Source organism: Mandrillus leucophaeus, unplaced genomic scaffold (assembly GCF_000951045.1).
Source record: "Mandrillus leucophaeus isolate KB7577 unplaced genomic scaffold, Mleu.le_1.0 Scaffold876, whole genome shotgun sequence".
In the NCBI taxonomy this organism is placed as follows: domain Eukaryota; kingdom Metazoa; phylum Chordata; class Mammalia; order Primates; family Cercopithecidae; genus Mandrillus; species Mandrillus leucophaeus.
In genome coordinates, this window is record NW_012109541.1 from 313,761 (window position 1) to 322,543 (window position 8,783).

General features: G+C 37.6%; 1 long non-coding RNA gene across 1 annotated transcript in view; it reads left to right on the forward strand.

Moving 5' to 3' along the window:
* LOC105531254 overlaps window positions 1–7,119 on the forward strand; it is a 16,278-nt gene extending 9,159 nt beyond the window's left edge. Inside the window, exons 2-3 of the long non-coding RNA XR_001004767.1 lie at window positions 6,590–6,846; window positions 7,065–7,119. This is a non-coding gene — a long non-coding RNA (uncharacterized LOC105531254). The remainder of the gene's footprint in view (window positions 1–6,589; window positions 6,847–7,064) is intronic.
* Window positions 7,120–8,783: the final 1,664 nt, after the last annotated feature.

An 8,783-nucleotide genomic window follows, 5' to 3' on the forward strand; every position in this document is an offset into this window, starting at 1 on the left:
GAAATAAAAGATCCATAAAATAAATATAAGTTGTACCACTTTTATATACTTTATTATGTTCCATTTTTTCATTCTATTTTTAATGTGAATGGTGATCCACTAAAATGATTTTGCTGCCACAGTTTAAAAAGCAAATATTACAAATGCTTAATCGACTCCTCTTTACTTAAATTGTCTCTATGATTGGTAAAATAGCCATACTTTGATGACATGCTGGATTCTGAGTGCTTTAAGACTAGCTGAGACATGACCAAGAGGGAGAAGCCTTGAGTCTTTAAAAGAGACCTCTGGGAAAACTCATTTCTGTCTGAAGTTTCATCAAAATAATCATTAACATCCATATTTCTACCAACATTCTGTACATGATTATTTATGTGTTCTCTAAAACGATGGAGCTTTCTCCCCAGCTTTCTTCTTTTCTTTCTGAGCCCTCACCAGAATTGCCTCTAAAAGTCAAAAGGGACTGAAAAACTAGTAAGATGTCTTTCCACCTTGCCCTTTTCTCCACAAACTCTGATGCTCATACTGCCCTGTTCTGTGATCAGGCTCCTACTGATCCGACTCCCAGAGCAGTGCTCAGTCGCCTGCTTTTCCTCACCTGGGCAATTCAATCTTCACCTACTCAGGAACTGAGATTTGCTGATGTACTACAGCTAGAAATGTAATCAAATATTTGTGTTAGTTTTCAACCACTCAATGATTTATCATTCTTTTCATTATCTATTATCTGGCTTCTAACCCCCATCTTGAGTATAAACGGTAAAGATGGCAAATATAGGAAAGAATGGTCTTTTACTATAGGAGCCTACAAGTAATGAAGTGGGACGAAAACAGTCTCTTAACCAGGCTTATGTCTTTACAAGGCTAAGAGAAGAAAGGTCTCTCTCCAGCACGTTCAGTCACAGTAGCCAAAGAATTTACGACAGTGGAAAATGTAGAAGGTGGAATAGGCCAACAACAAATTAGCTGATTGTTGGTGAAGCAATAGGGGCCAGGATATCTTTTATAGGCACACGTTCCAGTCCAGTGAGTCGCCTTTTAGTGTGCATCAGAATCCCCTAAGTAGTCTGCTTAAATCAAGATTAGTTGTCTGGTGTGTTCTACAGCCACAGACCCTACCACTGAGTGGGAAGAGAGTGAGAGAAAAAGAGGGTGCAGGGAACCCTAGAGAAGCACAGGGCAATTAAAGTAAAAGTAGGGAAGGAATGTACCAGCTGTGCACTGTCAATATTTTCCTATCAAGACATCCGCTGCCCCAGGATCACATGGTGATGAATCACAACAAAGACCTAACAAAAAATATTGATGCTTTGAGACTCTTACTTAAACATGCATATTAAAAAAGTGGGACAGGAGAGGTACTCCAAACTGCATGACTTGATATTGACTTGATCATTGCACGGACTACAGTCATCATTAAACACACACGCTCTCCTAATTTGTATGCTGATACCACAGTCCTTACTCCTTGTTGAGAAATAACAAGGAGATCAGTGTGACTGGAACCTAAACTATTGTGCTCATGATACTATGCAGTAGCTCTAGATTCAATGTTATAATGTGTGATGTTACCACAATAGTATCCTAAATTATCACAAAGTGGTATTTTAAAAATGCAGTTTTGCGGTCCAATTACTTCACAGGTCACATGGCCTCAAAGCACTGACCTTAGAACTTAACAGCCATCTATAATATTTCCATGAAAAATATGTTCCAGGCTCCAAACAACATTCTTTTAGGCAAACTTTTAGAACGCAATCTGCTTAGGAACTGTCTCTACTGGTCTGTGATACGTTTGTTTTGCACATGAAGTTTATTTCAGACTCTTTTCTACGGAGATATTTCCTGCCCTTGGAAGATGACTTCAAATAATAAATTGTCACCAAAAATGGACATGAAACTTTCAAAAAGCAGTAGGGAGGTGGAAAAGATGAACAAGCTGAAAACAAGTCCATTTTGGGAGGGTTCTGAACATCCTGGTTAAGGGAGTTTTTCATTTTAAAGGAAAAAGTATTCATCTGATATGTTTCTTTGTTCATAGCACTTAATATAGAATTCTACAATGTTAAAAATAGGAAGTCAGGTTTATATGGTGTTTGCTTTAATGATACTAAACTGCCTGGAAATAGCAGCACATGCTATAACAAGTTTCAGATATTAAAAGAAAAGCTACAATGCTGAACTCTTTTCTAAACTTTTATATGAAGTCCCAGGCTTTGTGGACATTCAGGAGCAAATCAGGGCTAATACGGGAAGTTCACAGATGGTATAATGGCTTCAGGCATCCCAATTATATTAAAAAGTTGAAAGTGGCAGATTCATATCCTCCCCTTTTACATGTCATAAATTCCAAAGTGTTGGTGTCAAACTGTGTCAATTGCACTCATTTATTAATACTTGGAATACCATCAGTGAGCTTCCTAGCTGTTATTATCCATTTATTCATTTACAGCCATCTAATACTAACAGCAGCAGCCACGGTTTTCAGTCCTTTCCCTGAAACCATACATGCATTGCCTCAGGGAGACTTCCATAAGCCTGCATCTGGGGAGGGGGAGGAGGAAACAGCAAACTGCAGGATCTGCTGATCTTGGATATGGGTCTCTCTGCAGGAGCTTCCAAATGTGTCTTTGTTTATGTTCTGGGCTCTGGGTTGTTGTGGGGCACGGATCTAAGGAGGAAGGAATTTGTTGCCTCAATAAAAAAAAACTGTGTAATTAAGATGTGGAAGAAAGGTTAGGTGAAAGACAGAAAAAAGACTATCTCCAGGTATTCTAAAACAAATATTTACACATTCAAATATCATCTTTTTTTTAACCATCTGGTCCTCAGTCTTGGAGGCAGTGGTTAATAAACGCCGACGTCTCCACACAAAATAAAAAAATAAATAAAATAAAACATGTATGGCAACGATGCACATGATTCAGACCCAAAAACTACCCCGCATAAAACATTCATTATAATTAATGCAGTGTTTCTTGGCTGGTATTATTAAGACCTTAATTTTCCACTCGGTGGAACTTACTGTATGTAGTAGAAAAATCACTGGCTCTGAGTCAGAAATGCCTTGATTCTAATCCAGCCCCTGCCACTTCTTAGCCATGCCATGTGTGCAAATTAGTTGACCTCTCTGAGCCTTGGGTTTGTTTTCTTTAAAATGTGAGTTATAAGGAAATATTAAATGTGATGATTGAACAAAAGAAAGAAAGTAAAACAACTACACAGTTCCTCTAAATTGCAGCTTTCCTCCCTCACCCCTTTCCTCTTTAGGAACTGCACAGACATTTTTAATAAGAAAGGATATAAGTGATCAAAATAATGATTCTGAAAACATATGATTCATTGCAGACATTGGCAGTGTGTGCCCTCCATAGTATTGGGCATGAAAGAGTTAAGTGGGAACGCCACCTTTGAGTCCTGGGGGAAGGGTGGAAGGGAAGACAGTAATAGTGGATTTAATAGTGTTTCACAGGCAGAGTCCTGGTGCTGTGCAAAGCTCCAGATCGTGTTTCTTCTTAGACGCCAATCAGTCAGGAAGTGATTCTCAAAGAAGTTTACATTGCCCTACTCTCCTTACACTGCTGCACAGTAGGAAACCCAGGACACAGAATACTCACAAGAAAGATGCTAGCATTTCCTGGGATAATAGCTAAAGCAAATGAGCCTCACGTCACATAACATATTATAAGGAAGCAAAGTCTCCTGCACAACATTATACTAAAAAGACCAAACTTATATTAAGCCTTGAACAGTTGCATACGTAAAGACCAAGAAAATAATCCAAATAGTAATCAAAAGCTCTAATTCTTCTTCAATTCCAGTTCATGTGCTACATTTTGAGAAGAATGACACAAAAGTATACATGCTCTCACACACACACATGCACACACACACACAAATATACACACATCCCATGCAACACACATTCACACCTTTTGGTCAATAGAAGAAAAGAAACCTAGATCATATCAGAACACAGACAGTCTTACTGGTCAGGCTGTGTCTTCACCACATGCTTAATGGAGAAAAATGGGTAAGGTATATCAGAACTTCATCAAAGAACATTCCAAAGCTGTTACATACATTTATGCTTGTCAAGTGTATAACCTGCACATAATTCTCTTTTATTCTTTCAACCAGTATTTATTTTCTGTTAGCTAGAAGAGGGCATGGGCTTTGTCTATATTGCTTACTTTTAAACTTGTGACCACCTGGCATGTAGTAGGTGCTCAATAAATATTTGCTGAATAAATTGATGAACACTTTCAATTCTAAGGGGGATTCTGCCATTTTAAATAAGCAATTACAATAGAATAAACTAATTTTATTTTTGATATCCCAAGGAACTCAAGCCCCTTTGTTAGTAGTTTTCTTTTTAGAACACTGTCTGAACTAGGCCTATGCTCCAGCTGACTGGGGCAAGGCACATTTTTTAGATTCACGTGGTAGCCTGTGGAGAGGTATCTACATGCAAGATAAAGACATTGCTTATATTTGTACAGATATTACACTACGGTGCAAATAACCAACTCTATCTTTTGTTTTTCTTGAGAGAGTCTCACTTCTGTCATCCAGGCTGGAATGCAGTGATGCAATCTCAGCTGCAACCTATGCCTCCCAGGTTCATGAGATTCTCCTCGTGCCTCAGCCTCCTGAGTAGCTGAGACCACAGGCACGAATCACCACGCCCAGCTAACTTTTGTATTTTCAGTAGAGACAGGTTTTCTCCATGTTGGCCAGGCAGGTCTCGAATTCCTGACCTCAAGTGTTCCACCCGCCTCATCCTCCCAAAGTGCTGGGATAACAGATGTGAGCCACTGCTCCCAGCCTACCAACTCTGTCTTCTATACATTGATTCTAAATCAATGATTTATGAATTTATCCAAATTGATTTTTCTCTATTTATATTTTCAACTTCTTCTCCTTCCAGGCAATGAGCTCCATGCCAGCATTCCCCATTCCTTCAAAATAATACCTTGTATTTGTTCTTAGAATTCACCACAAGCAGTTCAGCAAAATGTCACTGGCGCCTCCTACAAGATACCATAACAGCAAAATTTTATCTTTACTATAAAGATTTTTTACTTTTTCTAAAGTTTAAATTTTTTCCACTTCTTTCTTCCTATGTGGTGACCTTACAAAGAACCATCATGGTCCAGTTACAGGATTTCCTCTTACAGAAACCACATTTTCTTGCCTTCATTAGGTCATGCAAGTTTAACCACCAAGTGACTGTCTTCATCATACCTTCCAGTGGGCAGTTCAGGGACTGGAGGGGGACCCACCAGTCTGAAGACCCAGCACATTTTCTATAATTTTCTTCTAGAAAGGGATTTCATTAACAATCTCCCAACTTCCTTCATATTTGTAACAGAAGTGTCACAATCTAGTCCCTAACAACCAAACCATTTTCATTATTAAAATAAATGTCATCATACATTTGTCAAAACTCATTATGTACAATCTAAGAGCAAAGCCTAATGCAAACTTGGACTCTGGGTGACAATGATGTGTGAATGTAGTTCACCCATTTTAAACGAATGTACCAGTCTGAGGGGAATGTTGACCACGGGACAGGCTGTGCATGTGTGAGAGCAGGGGAGATATGGAAACTCTCTACTTTCCACTCAACTTTCTTGTGGACCCAAAACTGCTCTAAAACAAAACATAAAGTCAATTACAGTAAAATACCTGCATAGCACATAACTTCACAACACTGTTGAAAGCATTTTACTTATTTAGTGAATATAAGTATATGCAATTCTTGTGACAATATTATGAGAGAGATATTACTACTATTATCCCCTTTTGGCTGATGAGACTTCAGTTACCTGACCCTGAATGTCATGACTGAGAAGTACCAGAACTGCCGCCTGACTGCAGCCGACGCACCCGCCCTTCCTCCGCTTGGGTGCTTCTCAGTCATGCCAAACTAAGTCTCCAGCCACACATTCCTCCCCTTCGCCCCAAGCACGGTTCTTTAAACTATTGGCTATGGTTGGTCTCATAGGCGTATTGTGTACTTAACGGTACATATACATGCGTAAAAATATTTCTGCATGTGACACTCTGAAGGATATGCTTTATATTTAAAAAAAAAAAAAAAGTTTAAGTGCAATAATTCCCAACAGTTTTCTCAGTAAAGACGAATATAAGGATTCACTTGAGTTCATCAAAGTGCCCCACAGATTCTTTGGTTATCTGTCTAATTCCGAAGTAATTCTGGAGTTTGTATAATTCACTTGGCAGTCTACTACAACCTTGATTATCCCACGGTTATTTAAGGAAGTTTTTATTTTTTAACATATTTTCTGTTTTACAAATTATCTGATGATGTGTATCATTTCTAAAAACAGAACAAAATCAAAATTTTTTAAAAGTTTAGTCAAGAAAAGGACATCTAAATTGTTTAGATAACTGTAGTGACATAGACCAGAGAAAGCTTCAAAGGAAATCACTGTTTGTTCGTAAAGTGCAAATCCCTTTCCGGGGAATTAGTATCATGAAAATTATTACCAAAAAATCATAAGTATATGCAGGGTTTTGTTCTGAATATATCGCCAATTAAAAAAACAAATTATTTTTTCAGATGGAGTTGCTTGGATACAAGGAGAATCTTACAGAATACAAATGAACTTGAAGGCATCAGTAATATTTTCAAAATAATAGAGAAATGACATAAAGAGTGAAAGAGGTAATTGAAACCTGTCTTTGATGGGAATAACACTTAAAAGGAGCATTGTACCTATCTGCTGGCAGCTTTAAAAAATATTAATGATTACTGAAATTGAGAAATGTCAATAGTATGAAACGAGCAAAACTACTTCCCTAATGAGATTTTACAAGGTGAGCAATTGTTTTGAACATTTTCTAACCTTGACTTTTCTGTTTATCTTAAGAATTTAAAAAACAAAACAAAACAAAAAACTAGTGTTTAAATATGAAAAAGAGACTTGTGGCAAATTCAGAATATAATAATTGATCATTAAAATAGAAATGCCTTCTCTAACCAGAAAAATGAATAAGGAAATTATAACTTACATTCTTTGTGGATGTCTTTACAGAGATAAAGTAGTGGAATATTTACTTGAAATAACGTTCATCATCAATGCTGAAGTTTACAGAAGACAAAAATATAGAACTCATTTGTTCACAGACAGCCCCAGGACACACACAGTGGATGCATTGTGTTCTCCTGGGTTGCATAACTACTTTGAAAGAAGTTTTCTTTCCTGTGTCATAAAAGAAGACTTTTTGGCTCTGCCAGGATACTCTACCATTTGGCCCCACAGACTTCAAGCACGCCTGAAGATATGTGCCAATTGGTTGTTGGTTTTTGAAAATCCTTCTGATCTCTGCTGAGTTACCCAATTGGATTCAGAAGGGTCTGACCCACGTGCCACGTTCCAGCTGTTTGCTTGTTTGTTTTTAATCTCAACCTGGTTTAATGGGAAGAAGGTGAGTCACCTTGTGTGTATGTCAGCTGATATTTGTGTCATGGAAACTTAAAGGGGATAGACTTGAAATTGAAAAGATAAGATTGTGATTGAATGAGCCTTGTATAAACTATGTTTTGTTATTGTTCTCTTGCTTACTTACCTTGTAAACAGATTCCTTGAGTCTTAAACCAAGGATCTTAATCTTTGGTACTTACAGAGCCTTTCTTCCATGAAGCAGAGTTATTTAGGATGCTGCCAGCAAATGAGCTCTCAATTAGATCTGTCGTCATCATCATAGAACTTACTATGGTCTGATAGTATTCAAAGTGCTTACTTCAATTAATTTCTGGAAACAATTTCACACATTTGACTCTATGTATTTTTCCATCTCATGGTAAGGAAACAGACACAAAAAGGCCAAATGACTTTTTCAAGGACATTCAGCTAGGAAAGGGCAAAGACAGGCACAGATGAAGACATAATCACAGGCACAAACGACGTGTCTGATAATAGAGATCCTAGGGATCTGTGAATGTCAATAGGAATTACAAATATGAAAATTATTTGTTGAATCAACAAAGTGGAAATAAAACTATTTTTTCTTAGCTGATTTGGTAATGACTAACAGTCAACATACCTATTAAGTGATTTTGGTTGAAATAATTTAATTTGTTGTTAATAATAGTTCCCCCCTTTAAATGTAATGATACAGTTCCAATATCTCGATGAACAAATAAAATAGGAGAAAAAATTCTATATTTTAGTCATTTCTGCTTATGGCCTCAATTTCAGATTCCAGAAATCCATTACTAAGTAGTTATAAAGCAATTACAGTCGTTAGACTAGCCCAGGATGGTTGGACAAAGTTGAATATTTCATGACTAAAAACAACAACCAGGCACAATGGCTCACACCTATAATCCTAGCACTTTGGGCGGCTGAAATGGGTGGCTGGCTTAAGCCTGGAGTTCGAGACCAGCCTGGCAATAAACAGAGACCTTGTCTCTACAAAAGATACGAAAATTAGTTGGTGTGGTGGTGTGTGCTTGTCGTCCCAGCTACTTTGGAGGCTGAGATGGGAGGATCACCTGAGCCCAGGAGGTTGAGATTGCAGTGAGCTAAAATCGTGCCACTGCATTCTGTCGCTGCACTCCAGCAGCCTGGGTGACAGAATGAGACCCTATCTCACAACAAAACAAAACAAACAAATCAATTCTCACTTAAAATAAACATACCTAAGACATCATTGTATATTTTAAATTCTTTCTAATTAGAGCAATGTTACTGAATATATTTTAAAGAGGCTTATTATAAAGAAGATACTTACAAGGTCATTGTACTGAA